Here is a 24887-nt window from a genome sequence, read left to right as displayed (position 1 = left end):
AGGAGGCAAAATCGCCGTGAACATTGCGGCAGTCATGCACCAGGTTAATGGTGCCCGTTTGGTAAAACACAATGTTCTGCTGAGTGAAGTCAGTAACTGCCTGTTGCACATCCTCGACCGCCATGTCATCCTCAGATGAGGATGTGGAAAGGAGGGGCGTGTGGTCATCACGCCGCTCTCCCTGTCATTATGATGGTTTTCTTTGACCGGAGCCGCTACAGTTCGGTAGAGTAGCTCCTCAATTGGTATCACGAGACTGAGTGCACTCCGAAAAATGGCAACAGCGCATGACGTCCCGGATGATCACCCATCCAAGTGCCGTCCACGCCAGACAGCGCTTAACTTTGGTGATCTGACGGGAACCGGTGTATCCACTGCGGCAAGGCCGTTGCCTTTATATCTCTACTCAAGTTGTACCAAAAATTTCTTTCTTTCCAATTCCATTATGTAACTCTTCATTCTTTATTCGATGTGCCATCTAATTTTTAACGTTCTTCTTTAGCACCACATTTCAAAAACACCTGTTCCCTTCTTATGTGCACAGTTTATTGTCCGCTGTTCACTTCTCTGCAGGGCTACAAGCCATACAGTTACCTGGGAAAGATTTTCTGAAACTTAAATTGTATTGGATGCTATAAGTTTCTCTTTTTCAGAAATGATTTTCTTGGAATATCCACTTTAATTTGATATTTATTTCTATTTCTGTCTTCAACATTTACAAACAAATATAAAACTACTAATTTTAGAGCCGCAATTCCGAATGTAATTCTGTTTGCATCATCTGATTTAACTCAACTACCTTCTCTCATCTTTGTTCTACTTGTTCTTATAACCTGTTTTCAGGAAACTATCCATTTCGTTCACTTGCTGCTTCAAGTCACAGGTGGGTCTTTACCGTAATACAGTGACATCGGCAAGCCGCAAAGTTTTTATTCGTTTCCGCTGAACACTAGTTCTCTTTCCAAATTTCTTTAATTTCCTTTATTGGTTGCTCAAAGTACACATTGAATAACATCGGGTAGACGCTACTAGGATTGTCTCACTCCCTCCTTTACCACTCCTTTTCTTTTGTGCCCTTTGACTCTTAAAACTACTGACTTCTCTACAAGTTACAGATAATTTTTCGCCTTCTGCATTTTCCGTTGCTGTCTTGAGAATTTCGAAAAGTATGTTCGTCTCCATAACACTGTCAAAAGTTTTCCCTAAATCTACAAATTCTGCACAAATATGTTTGACTTATCTGTGTCTATTTCCTATGATACTTCGTAGGGTCAGTACTATCTCGAGGGTTCCTACATTTCTCGAAAGCCCAAACTGAAGTTACCCGAGGTCGGCACTTATGTCAGTTTCGCCACTCTCCTGTTACAATTTTTGTCAATATTTTGCAACCATAACCCTTCTTTGGAATAGAAATGATTACGTACTTCTTGAAGTCTGGTATGCAAGTGGCGACGAAAAAGTACACGTTCGAAAGCTGTAGATTCCAGAATCGGTATGCCAAGGAAGCAAAATCGCAGTGAACTCCGCGGCAATTATCCTACCGATGCACCAGGTTCACCATGCCCGTTTGGTAAAACACAATGTTCTGCTGCGTGAAGAAGTCAGCAACTGCCTGCTGCACATCCTCGTCCGACAGGAATCGCCGACACTTCAAGTCCTTTTTTAAGGGAACACAGGTGTGCTAAACGCATGGGGGGATATCAGGACGATAGGGCTGGCTAGTGTTTCAATGTCTTGGATGAGGTTAGCCTCCCAGATCGACCGGCGTCTTTTGTCGAATCACGACCAACTCACAACTTGAAGCATCATTCCTCAACAGAGGTTTCGACAGACATATACATTCTTCTCTCTGATAGATGTTTACAGGTGTTTGATCTGTATTTATTGTTATAGTTTTATTTGTTGTCTTTCTGGACGTGCCCCTACAGCCTTCACAACAATGTAATGTCAATTATGACTTTACGAAGGCAAGGATAACCGCCAGTCCCCAGTGGAGATAATCTCCCACCCACTTGATAATCGAACCGAGGAACCTTTGGTAAGCCATGAGCTGCGCTGACCGCGCCAGTACCGAGGCGGACAGTGTTGGTTTTGTTTGAATGCATTTGGTAACAACGCAGCATTTGCCACACACACATTGGTAAGACACGAATGCCCTACTAATACCTTGTCATATACCCTTGTTGGATTCACGCTAAACTGCATATACGCTGCAGCAACGTCCTCAAACAGTACCTTTTTGGTCTTTCCTGATATCTATCAATAAGGTTGAAAGTATCATTGACAAAATTGTTCAAAATTAATTATTCAGCAAACCTGCGTCTGAATGCATCTGTGAACTTGTTTCTTGCACTCCTCTATTTTGCCATAAATGCAACATGTATTTGACTCAGCAATAAAATTTAAGAGAATAATGCCGTTTGTGCAATGGCATTAAGATGGTATTGGAAAATTAACTTTTGGCCCTGATGTTTACTTGGTTCTTTCATTAGTGGGTAACTGTATAACTGTATTCTACTACTCATTTTCATATTCAATATAAGCAAAGGATTTGGATTGTGATTCAGGCTGTTAGATTTAAACACATTGTTGATCTCTCTCTCTCTCTCTCTCTCTCTCTCTCTCTCTCTCTCTATATATATATATATATATATATATATATATATATATATATATATATATATATATATATATATATATTAATTCATACACAAACCCTACTGTAGTCTGAAACTCTTTTGCAAAAAATTTTACCAAACGCTTACTGGACATACAAATCCTAACTCTGAATATTTTCTAACAAAAACAATTTGAAATCATTATACATCTTCTCTCACTTACGTGCTAAAGATTGGTGTGGGGCAGCGAGCGCGACCTACCGTACAGCTGTCACCACACATCTGCTTCCTCCGGGCACCTAGAAAGAACCCCCTACTCAACGATATTATACTCGTTCCACCTTGCGGTTGGCCACTACCAACTATATTCTGGAGCTACGCTGATCAGACCTTAGCACATACCTTTCGAAGTGCACGAGTGGTCCAGGACCTCGTTAATATCGATGGAAAATCGTCTACTCCATTGGACTTGGTTCCAACTAGCTGTTTCAGACCTCTGTCAAATTATTCTAGCAGTATGGTATTTCCCACGTCGTTTTAATTTACTTCTTCTTTTCTTTCACTAAAACTGTTTTCAAATTAATTTCCTTTGTTTAGTCCTCGTGTATTCCACCTTTCAGCTTTCTCTTCCTTGGTTAGAAGCGCTGAGGACTTCAGGTGTCAGAACCACGAAGACACCTCGCACTCCAAATAAGCACGGGCGCCGTGAGCTGAGGGCGAGGCCTGCGGGTGAAGATTGGCGGCTGGTCCGAGCAGTACGGCGGCGAGGGTCAAGCACGGCCGGCTCATCTCCATTGTGATTGCGCGCTAGTCGCGCCGGCGGCCCTCGGGAGCCTCCGCCCTGCAATTGACGGCGCGGCCGGCTGGCTTCCTATCAACCGAGTTTGAGAGCGCGCAGTTGGCGGAACTGCGTCCGAGAGAAGCTAATTTCGCCATATCGCAGCCTGCAATGGTGTCCCAGGGGCAAGAGTCCGCAGACTAGGCGGCGGCGAGACGGAGGGGCCGCGACCCGCCACGTGCCGCCAACTTTCGGGGCCTCTGGAGGCGCCGAGTGTCTGTCGCCTGTGCCGTTCGTCATCCGCGACACAGGCCCTAAACTAAACTGCTCTCTGTAATCAAAACTCCGCCAAAGTAATACTAGACAACTTCTGAAATGTGACTTGACTGTAACCAGTGGCCCTCAACTCAGTGACAAATGTATTTTCGTAAGTTTAGGTCAGTCACAGCTGCAAAATACTAACGCGAATTCTTTGCAGACGAATGGAAAAAGTGGTAGAAGCCAGCCTCGGTGAAGATCAGTTTGGATTCCGTAGAAATGTTGGAACACGTGAGGCAATACTGACCCTACGACTTATTTTAGAAGAAAGATTAAGGAAAGATAAACCTCTGTTTCTAGAATTTGTAGACTTAGAGAAAGCTTTTGACAGTGTTGATTGGAATAATCTGTTTCAAATTCTGAAGGTGGCAGGGGTAAAATACAGGGAGCGAAATCCTATTTACAATTTGTACAGAAAGCAGATGGAAATTATAAGAGTCTAGGGGTATGAAAGGGAAGCAGTGGTTGGGAAGGGAGTGAGACAGGGTTGTAGCCTCTCCCCGATGTTATTAAATCTGTATATTGAGCAAGCAGTAAAGGAAACAAAAGAAAAATTAGGAGTAGGTATTAAAATCCATGGAGAAGAAATAAAAACTTCGAGGTTCCCCGACGACATTCTAATTCTGTCAGAGACAGCAAAGGACTTGGAAGAGCAGTTGATCGGAATGGACAGTGTCCCGAAAGGAATGTACAAGCTGAACATCAACAAAAGCAAAACGAGGATAATGGAATATAGTCGAATTAAGTCGGGTGATGCTGAGGGAATTAGATTAGGAAATGGCATACTTAAAGTAGTAAGGAGTTTTGCTATTTGGGGAGCAAAATAACGATGATGGTCGAAGTAGAGACGATATAAAATGTAGACTGGCAATGCCAGGAACGGTTTCTGAAGAAGAGAAATTTGTTAACATCGTGTATGGATTTAAATGTCAGGAAGTCGTTTCTGAAAGTATTTGTATGGTGTGTAGCCAACTATGGAACTGAAACGTGGACGATAAATAGTTTAGACAAGAAGAGAATAGAAACTTTCGAAATGTGGTGCTACAGAAGAATGCTGAAGATAAGACGGTTAGATCACATAAGTAATGAGGAGGTATTGAATAGAATTGGGGAGAAGTTTGTGGCACAACTTGGCTACAAGAAGGGATCGGTTGGTAGTACATGTTCTGTGACATCGAGGGATCACCAATTTAGTATTGGAGGGCAGCGTGGAGGGTGAAAATCGTAGCGGGTGACGAAGAGATGAATACACTATGCAGATTCAGAAGGATGTCGGCTGCACTAGGTACTGGGAGATGAAGAAGCTTGCACAGGATAGAGTAGCATGGAAAGCTGCATCAAACCAGTCTCAGGACTGAAGACCACAACAACAACAGGTCAGTGTCACAGTAAAAAACCGCTGTTCTTTCTTCACGAATACAAGCTAACATTAACTTTACTGGGCTGGGATATACGGATTTTCTGATTTCGCTTTGTGTATTAAAATCTTAATGACATTGATTTGTTTGTTTAGATGGGTTTCTTCGTATTCGTTGCTAGGAAAAACGGATTTTATGATTTTGGTGATTACTTGTAACATTTTGATTTCGTATTGTTAATGACTAAGACCACACACAAACGGTTAAAGCTGCTTTTCCCCAACATAAGATCATTGTAGTGTGTATTTTGACTGGAAGTGGAGCAGTAGAGTGCGTTTTTACACAGAGAATCCCGGTTATTGCTATCAGTTTACTATCTCGCTTTAAACACGTACAATTCTCGGTGAGCGTATGTTGCGCTATGAAATTAACAAAGCACAAGAATAGACGCTGATTGTTGTAGGTATCAACCTTTGTGTCAGTTGCTTTTTGCACAGCTAGTTCTAAGTGCTCTCTCCCGTGATAGTGAAGCTAAGAAGCATTCCATTGATATCCCCAATAATATTAATTCAAACGTAGTATACAAATAAACTTAATAAGTCAAAAATAAATTCCACGTGTACAGTCTCAAAAAAATATGTGTGAAATCTTATGGGACTTAACTGCTAAGGTCATCAGTCCCTTAGCTTACACCCTACTTAACCTAAATTATCCTAACGACAGACATACACACCCATGCTCGAGGGAGGACTCGAACCTCCGCCGGAGCCAGCCGCACAGTCCATCACTGCAGCACCCTAGACCGCTCGGCTAATCCCGCATGGCTACAGAGTCTCAGGCTCAGCTATAAACACGTGGGCTAGGCCGAGTTCCTCAGGGCTCGCTCAACTGGACTGGCATATAAACTATTATCACACCACTGTTTACATGGGTAACACACCACACCAGCCCCGAAACGCGAACGCCAACACGAACTCACAGATCCTGTTTAGGAATGCCAAAGGGATCGCAAACAAAAGAGCCGAAATGGTTGCTTCCATGGTGCGAAACGGTATCCGAATCGTCTTAGTGAACCAAACACTGCTTACAGCTCACAAACAGCTAAACATCCCAGTTTATTGCATTTATCGTACCGACCGAACGGACGGCAGGAGGGGAGGCGGCACAGCTATCATCATACACAATGACATAGAACACACGAACATCTAGCTCCCTGCGCTTGAGAAACTAGAGACTATGGCCGTCAGCGTCACGTTGAGTGGATATGCCAGGTGCTTTAAGCCGACCAACAGGCTACAGCAGGGATGCGGACAAACTCGCTCACCGACACACAAACAATCCACCAACATTACCCTACTCTGTGAGTCTGATATATGACCTATCGGACACAAAACGATTATGAATCTTATAGGTTTGCTGACGCTGACCTAGAAATCAAGACAGGCATCCAGCAGCACTCACTGAGTACCACCACCACACAATGACAAAGGTATCGATCTGCATGATACCCACCACTAACAAAGCATACCCTCCCTGTTGCAGGGAGCAAGAAAACCGCTACTGCTCTTACAAACTGACCCAAATATCGCAGAGGCTTTTTCCCTCTGCTCTTGCGTTGGCACTTTTTTTCCTCTGCCCTTCAAACCGCTACTCTTCGCTCAGCTTTCGACCCAATCTATCTCCAGATGAACGCGTATTCACGGTTAACCTTAACCAGAAGAGCCCAAACATCACAGTACCCACATCCTGCTAATCAATATGTTGAGATGTCGGTAGACCTTTTGTGTGGGCGTGGAGGGACTCCACAAAAAAAAGCTTCCGAGGTAGATGAAAAGAAATATGCATTCTCAAGCAAATATTACGCTAGTTTCAAAGCAGATGTTACTTTTCTTCTTTCACGTACACTTCTCCCGTAATGGAATAAATTTTTCTTTATTTTTTCAAGAGTTTTATTACGAAAAGAAGCTGCCTATATGAAAACGTCCAGCTTTTTATGTCAGTGAGGCAGAACGGGAAGGAAAAAGTATTGGAGTGTAAAGGTGTGGCCAAACCGGTTACATTTTGTGTCTTAGACCAAAAGTTCTTGCGTTAGTTGCTTGTAGACTAATATAAATTGTTTCCACAAATACATACGAATATCAGAGTTGTGAAGCAGTTTTTCAGGACTTTCCACAAGATGGATCTTGTTTCACGGATCTTTCTATAAAAATTACGTTCATTAGTACAGAAAACTGAAGTCTGAATTTTTTTTTTCAGCCGAAATTAACAAGTCTGAAAGTATAATCGATGTAAGAAAAATCACAAGTACCTTTACGAGAGAACCTCAAAAGCTTCTGGTGGAATAAAAAAATCCAGATTACAAAAATAATGATGAAACTACGTTGCTAAATTCGATGAAGCAAAGTGTATTCAAGGGACAAGAATATAGCTGAACAGGAAGGGAAGGGTTGGCGCTTGACACCGTCGTCTCGTCCCCCAACCCCCGCCCTGTCGCCTAGTGGCGCGCAACAGAGGCTGTCTCACGGTCCCAAAGGCAGGCCCTTAAGTCAGAAATTGATAGTAATAGGAAGGAAAACAGATGAGTTTACGAAGGGCGAAGAATGAAGACAAGTGGGAAATTGTAGCAAGGAACAGAGGCCACAGAAAGAGAACAGTATCTCACAGTTTCGTCACTGACACAAGCAATAGATTTACCTTGCCTCCTCAATTACCTGAAGAGAAGCTCAGGTAGATGTAAGTGTAGTCAACACGTACAGACTTTCACCGGGAAACCAACAGTTGAAAAAAAAAGTTGAAAGTTGGAGGAAACTTCTGTTGTTGGGTAATAGCCATGGAATCGGCGTGAGCCAGATTGTGCAAGAAAAATTAGTTGATAGGTACCAGGTCATAAGTTATTTGAAGTCCAGTGACTGTCTTAGCCAAGTGACAGAGGATGTAGGAGCATTGTGCAGGATCATGTTGTGATAGTGCACTGGGCAAGAAACAGTTTTGATAGGGATCAGAGCTACAGTATTGAATGTGACCTCGTAAAAATAGCATGTGCAATGAACCATAGAAATGATGCATTGGTTCCTTGTTTTATGCTATATGGTCGGCACCAGTTGAACAGCTCTGTAGGGAGGGTCAATATGGAGTTAGATCAGATGCTTCAGGCGGCTACTTTGTCAGGCATAGGGTGGGTTCCTGTCGATGCTGTTGGTGGGTGGGACTTTACGAGGCAAGGCCTGCATGTCAGTAGGAAAGAGAAGGGTAAATTTGCCAAGATGATACCAAAATACTTAAGGGAGAGGGCACTGAAACTCACGGGACTACCTCTTTTTTTATGCTAAGATCAGTGTCCAGTGATTCAAAATTGAATCAAAGTAACCTTAATGAGAAGCTCAGACAGAGAGGTACTAGAGATGTTAAGATATCACAAGATACTCATAAAACTACAATGAAAAATAATGTTTGTATATTGCATCAGAATGTAAGGGGATTAAAGAGCAAAAGAGATCAACTTCTTGTTTGTTTAGAAGATTTTGAATTTCAAGGTGGAATAGATGTACTAGACATGGAAAACGTAAATGTTGGTGGATATAAGCTTTCACAACATGTGAGACACGATGGAGAGAGGATTTCCCTTATTTGTTAAAATTTATCATAGTGTAAAACATTTAGAAACTAAAACAATTTGTGTGGAGCAACATATAGAAGTATGTTGCCTGTGAGCGTAAACCTAAATAATGATACTTCCATTATTGTAGCAGTGAGTAGGTCTCCATTGTGAAATTTTCAGCTGTTCCTGAAAATCTTGGGTTCTGTGTGGGCCTATCTGTCAGACACATGAAAGCAAATTATCGTTCGTGAGGATTTCAGAGTCGATTTTCTGACAGAGTCTGACAGAAAGCATGAACTAGAACTATTACTTGGTTTCTTCAATTTGGTATCAGTTATAGATTTTCCTACTTGGACAGTACAGGACAGCAGCACACTCATACGTAATGTTTTCATAGACCAAGATGAATTTAATCAAATAAAAACTTTCCTGTTAAGAATGGTCATTCTGATCATGATGCCTAGATAGTTACAGTATATGACATACCCCATAAACTAATGCAAAATGGTCATCCAAAACAGTGCATTCAGTTGATGATTTGACAATTGCAAATTTATCAAATTTTACAGAAAGCTTACGACAGTTAGACTGGGATGAGGTTTGCGGGGAATCTGTTGTTACATTAAGATTTAACCTGTATGTGACTGTAGGCTTTCCCGGTGTAAACTATTGATGAAGGTTTCTCGGGTCTCCAGCCGGGTGGTAGCGTTGATATCTAACTACGTTTCGGGAAGTGTCACACTACCCATCTTATGGCGAAGTGTCGAGATTCGCGGAGAGCGGGCAATTTATTTGCGCTGACACCCCTCTCCACTAGACCTGGGGTGGCTGCGGTGGACCAGCGACCAGCGGCGTATCCGCGGTGGTGGGGATGGTGTTCGCCCCCGTCCTGCCCCCATAACCCCCCCCCCCCCCCGCCCCCCCCGGCGGCTGCGTTCGGTTGTCGGTGTAAGCATTCTGTCTGCGTCCGCGGCGGTGGACGTTGATGGGCGCGTTCCTGACGGACTGCCGCTATCGCAGGGTTCCATGCTGCGCTGAGTTGATAGCCCTTATCTCTGTTGACCAGACTGTCGTGAATACTTATTTGTATAAATTCTATTATATCGCTTTCCCAGAAGCCAGATGCACGACACAGTACCTTCGTTTTTCGAAGTTCAAGGTGTGTTCTTCATTTATGCTGTGTTCTGCTATGGCTGACTTTTCTGTGTGACCTAGTCGCACACATCTGATACGATCTTCGCAGCGTTTAGATATACAGCGCTGTGTTTGCCCAATGTTGTATGTAATATTCCTTTCTTCTCCCCTTCTGCGCAGAACCTCCCCATTGCTTTCCTTACCTTATCAGCCCACCTAATTTTCAACTTTCACCTGTAGCACCGCATCTCAAATGCTTCGATTCTCTTCTGTTCTGGTTTTCCCACAGTCTGTGTTTCACTACCATACAATGCTGTGCTCAAGACGTACATTCTTAGAAATTTCATCCTCAAATTAAGGCTAAGGTTTGGAACTAGTAGCCTTCTCTTTGGAAGGAAAGCCCTTTTTGCCAGCGCTAGTCTGCTTTTGATGTCCTCCTCTCTCCGTCCATCATTGGTTATTTTTCTGCTTAGCTAGCAGAATTCCTTAACTCCATATGACTCTCAAGTCCTGACGTTAAGTTTCTAGCTGTTCTCATTTCTGCTACGTATCATTATTTTCATCTTTCTTCGATTTACTCCCAACCCATACTCTGTACCCGTTCATTCCACACAGCAGATAATTGTTCTTCACTTTCACTCAGGACAGCTATGTCATCAGCGACTTGTATCATTGATTTCCTTTCAACCTGAATTTTAATTTCACTCCTCAACATTTCTTTTATTTCCATCATTGCTTTCTCGATGTATAGATTGAACAGTAAAGGGGAAAGACTACATACCTGTCTTGTACCCTTTTTAATCCGAGCGCTTCGTTCTTGGTCGTCCACTTTTGTTATTCCTTCATGGCTCTTGTATATATTGTATATTACCCGTCTCTTCCTACAGCTTACCCTGCTTTTCTTTGAAATTCGAACGTCTTACACCACTTTCCTTTGTCGAATGTTTTTTCCAGGTCGACAATCCTATAAAAATGTCCTGATTTTTCTTTAGTCTTGCTTCCATTATCAATCGCAACGTCATAAATGCCCCTCTGGTGCTTTTACCTTTCCTAAAGCCATACGCATCGTCATCCTCAATTTTATTTTTCATTGTTTTGTATTCTTGGATGCATGAACTGTTAAGCTGATTGTGGGTTAATTCTCACACTTGTGAGCTCTTGCACTCTTCTCAATTGTGTGTATGATATTTTTCCGAAAGGTATTGGCAAACTCATACCTTGTACACACCAACGTGAATAGTCATTTTGTTGCCACTTCCCCTAATGATATTAGAAATTTTGATGGAATGTTGTCGATTCCTTCAACCTTATCTGATCTTAAGTACTCGAAAGCTTTCTTAAATTTTGATTATAATGTTGGATCCCCTATCTCTTGTGAATCGACTCTTGTTTCTTCTTCTATCACATCAGACACATCTTCCCCTACACACAGGCCTTCAGTGTACTCTTTCCACCTAACCGCTGTCTGCCCTCCATTTAACGGTGGAATTCCCGTTGTGCTCCTCATGTTACTACCCTTGCTTTTAATGTCACCGAACGTTTTTGTGACTTTCCTGTATGCTAAGTCAGTCTTTCCAAGAACCGTTTCTTTTTCAGGTTCTTCATATCTTTCATGGAGCCATTTCGCCTTAGCTTCCCTGCACTTCCTTTTTATTTCATCCCTCAATGACTTGTATTTCTGTATTCCTGAGTTCATCTGAACATTCTTGTACTTCTTTTATTCATCGAGGAACTGAAGTATTTCTTCTGTTACCCAAGGTTTCTTCGCAGTTACCTTCTTTGAGCATATGTTTTTCTTTCCAATATCTGTGATGGCCCTTTTATGAGATATCCATTCCTCTTAAACTGTACTGTCTGCTGAGCCATTCCTTATAGCTATATCTGTAGCCTTAGAGAACTTTAAGCGTATCTCGCCATTCCTTAGTACTTCCGTATATTTGCTTATGGATTCTTCCTGACTAATATCTTAAACTTCAACCTACTCTTCATCACTACTGTATTGTGATCTGAGTCTATATGTGCTCCTGGGTACGTCTCACAATTCAGTATCTTATTTCGGAATCTCTGTTTCTGTCCATGATGTAATCTAACTGAAATCTTCTCCTATCACCCGGCCTTTTCCAAGTATACCTCCTCCTCTTCTGATTCTTGAACAGAGTGTTCGCTATTGCTAGCTGAAGTTTATTACAGAAATCAATTTGTCTCTCTCATTCCTCAATCCTTGTCCAAAGCCCATATTCTGCTGTAACCATTTCTTCTACACCTTCCCCTACAACTGCATTCCAGTGCCCCATGAGTATTACATTTTCGTCTCCCCTTACGTGCTCTGTTACCCTTTTAATATCCTCATATGCTTTCTCTGTCTGTTCATCTTCAGCTAGCGGCGTCAGCTTGTACACCTGAAATATCGTTGTCGGCGCTGGTTTGCGATTCTGACAAGAACAACCATATGTCTGAACTATTCGTTGTAAGACATTCGTTGCCCTACCTTTCTGTTCATAACGAATCTTACTTCCGTTACACCATTTTATGGTACTGTTGATGTTACCCTGTTCTCATATGACCAGAAATCTTTGTTCTTTTTCCATTTCACTTCACGTATCCCCACTATAACTATATTGAGGCTTTGCATGTCCATTTTCACGTTTTCCAGCTTCCCTACCACACTCAAGCTTCTGATATTCCACGCACCAACATTTAGAACGTTATCCTTTCGTTGATTATTGCCAACTTAGTGTTTGCAGCAGGTGGCTACGTCAGCGTACAAGTCTGTCCATCCAGTACCTCTGCAGCTGATGTACTGTACAGAGGAGGGACTTATGTGTGGTCGTCTTCTGCCTCGTGTTGAGCGACAGACTTGCTGATTTGAACGACCGAAAGCCCCTTGACTGCGTCGGCTCTCTTGCGTCCTCCTCGTTTGCCCACGGATGTGACTCGAGAAAACCAACAATTTTGGTTGCGACATAAGAATGACAAGCAAAAAAATTTGCTTTTGCACTCTCTACAGTACAAGCACACCGTCTCATCTCTTGTCAATCGAAGTACCAGAGGGCGCTTGAACAGATATGCTCTCGCTGTGGCTGCTTGAGTTGAAGAAGTGTGCTTGTCGAGTAGAAAGAAGTGGAGCCCTGTTGAGCGACAAAAAGTTTTACTGTCGCCTCTTTAATATGCTTAGTATTCAAATGTAGGCGTCACAGTAAGCAGGTCTGTAACGTTGTCCATAGGTCTGAGAATGATCACCCACTAACACAGTCCTATTAGGAGATCGTTGACACGAAGTGATGGATGAGCAGTGGTGTCAAGGGCAGAGGGAGAAAAATGCCAAGAAAAGTGCCTTGGAAAAACAAAGAGGAAAAACTCTCTTTGATAGCTTATGCAGATAGTAGGTCTACTGGCGTGCTTGTACGACTAGCAAAAGAGCACGCTTGGGCCTTAGGAAATGTTAGTGGAGAGGTAGTCCCACTGTAGCTAGTGTTCAATGAAATCTCCTAGGCCAGCTGCAGCATCAGTGTACCTGCAACATATCGAGTCGTCATCTGATTGGTCAGTCTGGTTTTAAAATGGACCGCTTGTGTGAAGTTGTGTGTGGCAGAGGTTGTAAATACCGCTTCAGTTGTAAATTACTTTATTTTCACACAACCGGTTTCGGACTGTTACAAGCCCATCCTCATGTGTCGTCCTGCAAATAGCAGAAGACGGGAGATAATTTCTCATACGCCGCAACACACATAAAAAACTAAAAAAAATTTCTTTGTTCTAAAAAGTTTTAAAAGCTTTTAAAAACATTTCGAAACTGCCCGTCGGGCTAGGTGCTGTGAAAAAGAAAGTTTTTAGTTTTTTATGTGTGTTGCGGCGTGTGAAAATTATCTCCCGTCTTTTGCTATTTCCAGTAGCTGAGGTTGAGCTTATAACAGTCCGAAACCGGTCGTGTGAAAATAAAGCGGTATTTTCAATCTTCGCTATAACGCTCAGTTGCGGATGTTCTTCCAACAGGATTGTGTGAAGTTGTGTGTGGTTTGTAAGCGTCTTTTGTCTTCAGCTTCCCTGTTGAAGCAGTCTGGTCGTTTTTATGAGTACAGCTGGCAGTGCCAGTCAGGTTTGCTGCAATACAGGGGTTGTTTCATGGTCAATTTAAGGCTTCCGTAGGTGGTTAATTTTCCCTAAGGAAAAGTGTTTCTGAGTGGTTATGCTTCCTTCTGTGATTTTGATTGTAGTTCCCCAGGTTCGAGTGTCTTGAGCTCTTGTACAGTCATGTGGCGAGTTTTTTGAATACCACTATATTATCATCTTTTTATGAACGTTAAGATAGCCAAAGTTAGGATCGCAATCAAAGCTACATAAGCCAAAATTACCATTATGTCCAGCTATAAATTGTAAAGTTGTCCTACCTATTTGATGAACAAAAACTAAATAAGATTTTGAAAGCATTTTATACGTATGAAGATAATTTCAGTATCAAAAGAAGTTACGATTTAATAAAGGATAAACAGCACTGACATCCCTGATGGTGCAAGGTCTACGTAATTAGGTACTACAAAATTTGTATACAAATGTACAAACAAAGGAATTAATATACATGAAATAGTTGAGTTTATAACCCTACAGGAAAATGCGCTCAGTTCAACTGTTTCTCATTTGATGATAAAATATATTATCAAAAATGGGACCTAGCGACGGAGAATTCTTTAGCCGGTACTGTAATTGATATTTTTGTAAATTTTATTCAATTACAACTTTTAAAAGTAATCCACAAAATGCAAGTAAAATTCTCTACTCTAAAAGGTATGTGGATGATTCGATGATTTTTTGCAACCGTCCCAAAAAAGATGGTGTCACTAACGTTTTCACCAGTATTCATCCCAAGTTAGTATTTTCAATTGAACATGAGAATAATAGAAGAATGAATTTTTTGTGTTCTAGAATCTAAAATTGCAATAACAAACATTGTTTCACAGAAGCTAGCAGCATCTGATAAATGTGTCATCTAGTCACCTTCTTAAGTACAAAAGAGCATTTTTACGATCTATGATTAACACAGTGTTGAAATTGTCCCTTGAACCCACTGATATCCAGAGAGAATTAACTATTTTAAAGCTAATTTCTGAAGCCAACAATTTTAACACTAATGTAGTTGACACTTTATCTTATAAATTACAACAGTCCAGTAGCACTTCAGTAGCTCCTAATAGGAAACTTCCTGAAATGACATATATGGGAGCTGCTTCAGACAGAATAAACAGATAATTTAAGTGATCATTTCGTTCACTACTAACGATCTAACACAAATAAACTGAAGCATACAAATGGCAAAGTGCAATAATAGTGCTTAAATTCCGATGTATCTGAAATATTGTGCCAAGATTGTGAAAAGCAATGTGCTGATCAGGCTGGAAGAAACTTCGCTTTGCTGTTCAAGCAACATACAATAGGTGCCTCTCCAACTAACAGCTAGTTATCAACGTGTGACTCAGAATAAGCATTCAGAAGGTTCCACTGAAGAAAGATTGAGAATTCTAGAGAATTCATCTACGGGATTAATACTCAATACCCTCGAGGAGATGAAAATGTATCCACATTTTAAAATTAAAACAACTATGAGTGTTGAATGAACAGCTTCATTTTAGGGAACAATAATTCTCTAAAAGTTTTTACTGCAGGGCTGCCGCAGTCTTTTATTTATACTTTTATAATAAAGAAATCAAGAGCGCCTTCATCTCATGCCAACTATACTAGTTAAGAATATTATCTTTACATATGTAATTCTACTGTACGTGTGTATGTCATTGAACTCCTCCTAAACGACTGAACCGATTTCCATGAATTTTTTTGTTTGTGTTTGGGTGGCGCCCTGGATAGTTTACTTTCACAAATCAGCCCGGCAGATGGCGCTTCAGTCGGTACCTAAGTTATTTATCTATACTGCAACTAAACGGTTGGATCGACTTGAATGAATTTTTGTGAATGCATTCAAGTGAGGGCCTGGAAAAGTTACATTCTTAAATCAGCACGGTAGGTGGCGTTGCACTTTTGTGTGCAATATTGAGCGTATAATATATTTAGATATACGTTACGTGCATAGGATTTCGTTTATGTTTCGAAATTTTAATTTGAGTGTTTTATCTTCAGTGTGTTTTGTTATTGTGAGATTTTAATTTTTTTGTACGGTGTCTTGATATTTCAGGTGTCGCATTTCAGTAATGTTAAGCGTATTATATTCACATATAAGTTACGTACATAAAACAATGCCAGGTCTTCGTGGACGAAGAGGAAATATTGGTCGACGGACTTGGAATTCACAATTAGTCCAGAACAGTCGGTTAAATAGATCGGCAGAAGATCAATTGACGGACAACGAAAATTTAAGAAACCAAGCTCCAATCAGACCTGCTAATAAAAGTCGAGAGCAACACAAGGAACACCTTCGAGCTAATGCTTTGAGACAAAGACTGGCCCGTCAACGGGTCACCGACACATTCAGAACACGTGAACAACAGCGTTTGCAAGTGCATCGCACATTGACACGTGCATCACTTCTTCGTCTTGCATTTGAATATGAGTCGGACATCGACTATTCGTCACATTCACAAATTGTAATCGGTGCTGTGAACAAACAATGCCAACACTGTCACGCACTCAAATACAAAGGTGAATTGGCCGGTTTCTGCTGTGCATCTGGAAAAGTTGTATTGCCACAACTGAATTCGCCGCCAGAACCATTGAAAACACTATAATCATCTGAATCTATATTGTTTTTGTGTAAAGTTCGCAAATTCAATTCGTGCTTTCAAATGACATCATTTGGAGCAACAAAGGGGCAAGTGTATCATCAAATTGGTTCTTTAATGCCGATTCAAAATTTCTGCAAATCTACTTCATGGGTGATGAGGAGAAACAAATAAACGCAAGCTGCCAGTACAACCATATCGAGCAGATGGAGGAGCGAGAAACTGTGACTATTTTAGAACCGTTTTTACAGAATCACAACCAGTTGGTCCAGTTGTTCAATACCGTTTCAAACAGACTGCAAAACGACAACTATACGATCGTTATCAAAGCAGACAAACTACCATCTGGGCAGCACACGGTCCGATATAATGCACCGACCAATAATGAAGTTGCTGTTGTTATGATTGGCGATGCATTTGAACGTCGAGATATACGAAGCCAACGCAGAGATAACACAGTGCATACGACTGAAGACAGTCATCGCTCTTATGACGCTTTGCAATATCCATTGATATTTTGGGAAGGAGAAGTATATTCTTTAAGGGGGGGGGGGGGTAGGACGTCAAACGGGCCGACTTGGAGCAGAAGAGGCACCACAGGACATTTTAATTTGCACTATCTACACTTTTACAAATAAATTCATAAAACTTTATCAGCATGACCAGGAAGGATTCAGCCTTCATACTCATAGCAGTGGAAGTTCGAAAACATAACGAATTAATTTTTTTTGCATGTGAAATTTCGTAATTTTTTTCACTTACTAATGGCAGCATTTGTTGCTATAGGTACACTTTTCTTCATAAGTAAGAGAGATTCTTCAGTGAATTTTGCACAGGATACAAACCATACTTAAAGTTCTATAAAGATCCAGAATTTTCCAAATCTATTAAAAACTGTGGTACGAAATTGAGGTAATTAATTATATAATTTGAGTTTTTCATAAACATGAAGTTTAAAATGTAACAGCTCGTCGGTGTTTTCGCAAATTAAATAAATTCTAGAGTTTCATACACCTGTAAGTGTGATATGTATGCTGTGCAAAATTCATAGAAGAATCTCACTAACTTATCAAGAAAAGTGTACCTATGACAACAAATGCAGCCATTAGTAAGTGAAAAAATAATGAAATTTCGCACATAATAAAAAAATTATTTTGTTATGTTTTCAAACTTCCACTGCAATGAGTGTGAATCCTGAATCCTTCCTGGTGATGCTGAAAAAGTTTTATGAACTTATTTGTAAAAGTATAGCCACTGGAAATTAAAATGTCGTGTGATGCGCCTCTCCAGCTCCAAGTCGGCCCGTTTGACGTCCTACCCCCCCCCCCCCCCCCCCTCCCCTTATATATCAAACAAAGAAATCCAGCAACAGGTACAATCTACACATGTCATTACCTAATACTTTATTTTTATGCACCATTAATTTCTTTTTGTCTTAAGTATATTTTCACTTTGCAGGTGCAGAAACCAGCATATCGGTTGATGATTAGTGCCAATTAAGACAATAATGTTCTCCGAGGCAGCCAGCTGTTTCATAAATATATCGTTGATATGTATGCGAAAATTGAAAGCGAGCGATTACGATACATCAGGTATAATCAAGCGAAACTTCAAGCTGAGGAATACATTCATTAGCGTAATGTTATTGTTGGTAACGTAGATGGAATAACAAATATCAACTACATAGGTACTTCATATACACTCCTGGAAATGGAAAAAAGAACACATTGACACCGGTGTGTCAGACCCACCATACTTGCTCCAGACACTGCGAGAGGGCTGTACAAGCAATGATCTCACGCACAGCACAGCGGACACACCAGGAACCGCGGTGTTGGCCGTCGAATGGCGCTAGCTGCGCAGCATTTGTGCACCGCCGCCGTCAGTGTCAGCCAGTTTGCCGTGGCATACGGAGCTCCATCGCAGTCTTTAACACTGGTAGCATGCCGCGACAGCGTGGACGTGAACCGTATGTGCAGTTGACGGACTTTGAGCGAGGGCGTATAGTGGACATGCGGGAGGCCGGGTGGACGTACCGCCGAATTGCTCAACACGTGGGGCGTGAGGTCTCCACAGTACATCGATGTTGTCGCCAGTGGTCGGAGGAAGGTGCACGTGCCCGTCGACCTGGGACCGAACCGCAGCGACGCACGGATACACGCCAAGACCATAGGATCCTACGCAGTGCCGTAGGGGACCTCACCGCCACTTCCCAGCAAATTAGGGACACTGTTGCTCCTGGGGTATCGGCGAGGACCATTCGCAACCGTCTCCATGAAGCTGGGCTACGGTCCCGCTCACGCCCCAGCATCGTGCAGCCCGCCTCCAGTGGTGTCGCGACAGGCGTGAATGGAGGGACGAATGGAGACGACACGTCTTCAGCGATGAGAGTCGCTTCTGCCTTGGTGCCAATGATGGTCGTATGCGTGTTTGGCGCCGTGCAGGTGATCGCCACAATCAGGACTGCACACGACCGCGGCACACACGGCCAACACCCGGCACCATGGTGTGGGGAGCGATCTCCTACACTGGCCGTACACCTCTGGTGATCGTCGAGGGGACACTGAATAGTGCATGGTACATCCAAACCGTCATCGAACCCATCGTTCTACCATTCCTAGACCGGCAAGGGAACTTGGTGTTCCAACAGTACAATGCACGTCCGCATGTATCCCGTGCCACCCAACGTGCTCTAGAAGGTGTAAGTCAACTACCCTGGCCAGCAAGATCTCCAGATCTGTCCCCCATTGAGCATGTTTGGGACTGGATGAAGCGTCGTCTCACGCGGTCTGCACGTCCAGCACGAACGCTGGTCCAACTGAGGCGCCAGGTGGAAATGGCATGGCAAGCCGTTCCACAGGACTACATCCAGCATCTCTACGATCGTCTCCATGGGAGAATAGCAGCCTGCATTGCTGCGAAAGGTGGATATACACTGTACTAGTGCCGACATTGTGCATGCTCTGTTACCTGTGTCTATGTGCTTGTGGTTCTGTCAGTGTGATCATGTGATGTATCTGACCCCAGGAATGTGTCAATAAAGTTTCCCCTTCCTGGAACAATGAATTCACGGTGTTCTTATTTCAATTTCCAGAAGTGTATACTTCCATAATCATATATTGATAGCCCATGTCATATGCAAGAATATATTCAAGACGCCTTTACTTTTGTGCGCGCGTACGGCTGACCAGATTTGTTCATTACATTTACGTGTAATCCAAAATGGGATGAAATTAAAATTGCATTATTGCCAAGTCAAACTGCAATAGATCGGCACGATATCACTGCACGTGTCTTCAGACGAAAGTTAAATCTATTGATGAACTTGATTATACATTCCTCTGCATTTGGCAAAACACGTTGCTGGTTGTATTCTGTTGAGTGGCAAAAACGAGGTTTGCCATACGCGCATATTTTGATTTGGTTGTTCGACAAAATACAGTCTGAATAAATTGATAAAATTATGTCAGCAGAAATTCCGGATCGGAATATCGATCAAGAATTGTATGAGATTGTGACATCTAACATGATCCTTGGTGCATGTGGTGCTATAAACATGACGGCACCGTGCATGGGCAGTGGAAAATGTACGAAACGTTTTCCCAAAAATTATATAAATGATACAATCACTAATATCGATGGTTATCCATTGTATCGTCATGGAGACACTGACCATGATGGTCAATCACATCAATTACGCATGTCAAACGGTACAACAGTCGACACTGACAATCACTGGATGGTTCCGTATTCACCACTTCTGTGTAAAATCTATAAAGCACACATAAACATTGAGCTCTGCAGTCTGGTGAAGTCCATAAAATATATATGCAAACATGTCCATAAGGGTAGTGATATGGCTGTATTTGCTGTTCACGAAGTTAACGAAAATGATGAAATAACATAGTATCAAATGGGACAATACATCAGCAGCAATGAAGCAGTTTGGCGCATGTTGGGTTTCCCGATACAGGAAAGACACCCCGCTGTTACACGTTTGGCCGTGCACCTTGAAAATGGAGAGCGTATTTATTTCAAGGAAGAGACTGCTCTACAACGTGCATAAATTGCCCCAAAACCCGCATAAACTGAGTTTTTCAAACTATGCAACCGACCAGGTATTCCCGGTCAATTCTCAAAGACATTAATGTATACCGCTGTGCCATGATATTTCACATGGAACAAACAGTCAACAAATTGCGAACCACGAAAGCGAGGTGTTCCGGTTGAAGGATACAACGGCATATTTATGGAAAATAAATTAGGCCGATAGTACACAGTCCATCCAAAGGAATGTGAATGTTTCTTCTTGTGTTTCTTGTTTGTTAATGTTCCTGGTCCGACGTCCTTCCTATACATACGAACAGTCAATAGCATTTTGTACGATACATATCATGACGCATGTCGCGAATTACATTTGCTGGGAGATGACAACCATTGGGATATTACACTTGCAGATGCAGTACTGAGTTCCTCTCTTCATCAAATTCGCCAATTATTCGTCATATTATTGACGACATGTTTTCCATCTCAAGCTTCTGTCCTCTGGAACAGATATAAAGATTCCATGAGCGACGACATTCTACATCGCATTCTGATCACTGCTCAAGATCCCAATACCGATTTTTCGCCAGAAATATATAACGAGGCGTTAATAAAGATAGAAGATATTAGCATTCTGACTTCGAATATGCCACTCATTCATTTTGGTATGCCCTCACCTAACCAACCAGCAACAGACATCATTAAGAGCAAGATTCAGCATGAACAACAGTTAAGTACAGTCTCTTCAACTACTTTCATCGAATACAATGAGCAACTACTCATTGATGAACAAAAGAATGTATACGATCGAATTAATTTGTCAATTGCAGCAGAACAAGGTGGATTCTTTTTTTATGGATGTCCCAGGTGCACTGGAAAAATGTTTCTCATCTCACTAATACTTGCGCGCATTCGATCACAAAATCTTATTGCGTTAGCAATCGCTCCATCAGGTATTGCAGCCACTTTTCATGAAGGTGGACAGACTGCACATTCAGCACTCAAGTTGCTTTCGAACATTCACACAAATCCAGATGCAGTGTGCAACATAAAAAAGCATTCTAGTATGGCTAAAGTTTAGCAAAAATGCAAAATTATAAGTCGAATGAGTTCACTATGGCCCACAAGCGTTCACTTGAAGCTCTCGATAGAATATTCAAAGATCTAAATAATAATACCAGGCTTTTCGGTGACGCCTTACTGCTGCTGTCTGGTGGTTTTAGACAGACATTGCCGGTCATTCCACACGCTACATATGCGGATGATGTCAACTCATGTATAAAACAATCTTATCTATGGCGAAATGTCAGTACATTATGTCTTAACACAAATATACGTGTTGAACTGCAAAACGATCCATTGGCACTATCATTCTCCGAGCAATAGCTCAACACTGGAAATGAAACAATACCATTCAATGGAGACAAACAATGCATCAAACTGCCAGACGATTTCTGCAGCATGTTAACTACGAAAGATGCTTTGACTGAAAGCACATTTCCAGATTTACAAGCTAATTATATTAATCATGGGCGGCTTCGTGAACAGGCTTTTTTAGCCGCAAAAAATATCGATGCTCACACCATTAACTTCAAAATACAACAGTCACTGCCCGGCAATGAGATATTGTTCAAACCGATCGACAGTGTTACCGATCCTGACGAAGCAGTCAACTATCGAGTAGAATTTTTGAATTCGTTGGATTTACCAGGAATACCACCACATAATTTGCAATTAAAAATTGGCTCACCTATCATTTTGCTTCGGAGTTTAAATGCACCTAAGCTATTCAACGGTTCAAGATTAGTCATAAATAAATTTATGGGCAAGGTTCTTGAAGGTACAATTTTGAACGGCAAATTTGAAGGTGCAGTAGTTCTCCTGCCACGAATCCCAATGATCCCTTCAAACTCCCATTCCATTCAGACGTCTGCAATTTCCAATTCGCTTGGCATTTGCCATTACTATTAATAAGTCACAAGGTCAAACAATGTCGATTTGTGGGTTGGATCTAGAAAAATCCGGTCTTTTCACATGGCCAATTGCATGTGGCGTGTTCTAACATTGGAAATCCATCAAGGTTATTCATTTATAGTCCTCAGGAATTGACTAAATATATTGTTCATCAACTCGCATTAAGATAAAATTAAACAAACATTATTGATTGTAATGAATTGTTTTTAGAAAAATTGATGTTATTTCAAAATAAAAAACAATGAATTATTATATTATTTGTCTTTCATTTCACTTTGTTTAATATTCTAATCGCTTGAAATATCATGCAAGACAACGCATGTCAGGTCCATTAGTTGCTCTATATATTATGGTACCATTGATACACCCATGAATGGCCAGTTACATTCTCTTTTGACTAAATATTTTAGGATTTGAATTATGCTAATATAAATACTACATAGTTTGACAAACTATTTTGTATAACAGTCAATCATTCCTTTACCGACATAACCGGTGTATTTCACATTCGCTGTCACCAGTAAACGTGGTGACGTTTTTATATCTTTCGGATGACGTTACTTTCATGTTATCTCACGTAGAATTTATTTATGAAGCCATAATACTGTTACATCAAAGAAAACACTTCGTGCAAGTCTAAGTAGTATATAGAGCTTTGAAGCCAGCACTTGTCAAAGCTTTATAACGGTTCTTTAACCGTAATGTACAGTCTTCGGAAGCGATCGCTTCAGTTGTTTCTTGCGATCACTGGAAGCCGAACTGTGGCAGCCAGTTTATTCGCTACTATCGTCTATCACAGCTGAAACACGACGATCGACTTCCAAGTCATCGGACAACTGCCAGCTCCTCAGCGTTCTGTCCTCTACCATAGTGTCTGTGGTGAACATCACTGGAACGTAACTATTGATACACGCAAGCCATTGCTCTGGTAAACAATACAGCCATGTCTGCTACGACTACTTTCAACAAGTTTACACAAATGCCCATAAAGGGCAGTCAACACACTAAACCCATCAAATTATATCTGTTATTGCGTTTCTTTATTTTAAATAGATTATGAAGGGATTTGTCTTGAGCCATTGTGTATTGTTATATCTATTTTTCTTGTAAATTTCAGTTGTACTTTTAAATATAACATACATAATGAGTAAATGCCAGGTTGTCAATGAGATCACGTCATACGCGGTAGACGAGTCTCACACTATATATTCTGGAGGAATGTTGCCTTATTCAGCGATTGTCCTTCCCGATAGGTGAATGGTCAGCGTGACGGACTGCCATCCTAAGGGGCCCCGGGTTCTGTTCCCGTCTGGGTCGGGGATTTTCTCCGCTCAGGGAGTTAGTGTTGTCCTTATCATCATTTCATCCCCATCCGGCGGCGCAGGTCGCCCAATGTGGCGTCGAACGTGAATGAGACCTGCGCCAAGGCAGCCGGACCTGCCCCTTAAAGTTGCCTCCCGGCCAGTGACCCCAAACGCTCATTTCCATTTCCATTCAGCAATTGACGTCCGTGTTCTTACTGATTTTGCTCCGTCCATCACCATCAGCCGTCATCATGTGTACAACATTTTACTGTGTTGATATTGTAGCCCTTATTTTACAGGTTTTTACCCATGTTACCATCTCTTCGCATGCAACTCCCTCTTCAAATGTATTACTATTACATTGCAGTGTTTACAGCTTGAAGATGGTCTTAATTATAGGCCGAAACCGGCTGCCAATTAAAATAAATATTGTTGTGGTCAAGACTGTTAACTGAATTTTAATTCTTCTGTGTCATAAATATATATAATTATTATCTTAATGATAGATGAACATAGCGCGGCCAAGTCGACAAATTCTGTTTGATCCATGGGATGAGCTGTTAAAACATAACGTTGACATTAAAATGAAGAAGAACGACACAATGACTTTCATTTATTGTTACTTACTATTCAATAAAACTTACATGGAGAATTTTTTTGTTCAAATACAAGCAAGAAGGTGACGACACAGCAGCGAACAAGAGAGAAATGCAGAGGGCGACAAAAAATTACAGTTTTATATTTTGCACAAGAAGATAAAAATTAAATCAGCGTTATTACGATTCAAGTCCAGACGCTATATGAGTTCTTTTATCTTCATGAATGTAATGTTTTCTGTTCAATGAAACAGCACTGTCTCTTCAAGGTATGTTACACAGTGTAATAAAGGAAAAACATAATTGCGATGCTTCACTTTCCGCTTAATCGAAGCAAAGGAATTGTTACATTACAATGCTGACATAAATTAGGTGCAATTTTAAAAGAATTACTGTTTTCATACATTACGAATACTTAATAGCGTCAGTGGATTATAAAT

The 24887-nt window shown here is 41.4% G+C and overlaps 1 pseudogene; it reads right to left on the bottom strand.

Moving 5' to 3' along the window:
• Positions 1-275: 275 nt before the first annotated feature.
• Positions 276-393, bottom strand: LOC126356665 (5S ribosomal RNA; annotated as a pseudogene).
• Between the last annotated feature and the right edge of the window lie 24494 nt (positions 394-24887).

Source organism: Schistocerca gregaria, chromosome 3 (assembly GCF_023897955.1).
Source record: "Schistocerca gregaria isolate iqSchGreg1 chromosome 3, iqSchGreg1.2, whole genome shotgun sequence".
NCBI classification, from domain to species: Eukaryota; Metazoa; Arthropoda; class Insecta; order Orthoptera; family Acrididae; genus Schistocerca; species Schistocerca gregaria.
Note: the sequence above shows the minus strand (reverse complement) of the source record. Positions and strands in the feature narration are given on the sequence as shown.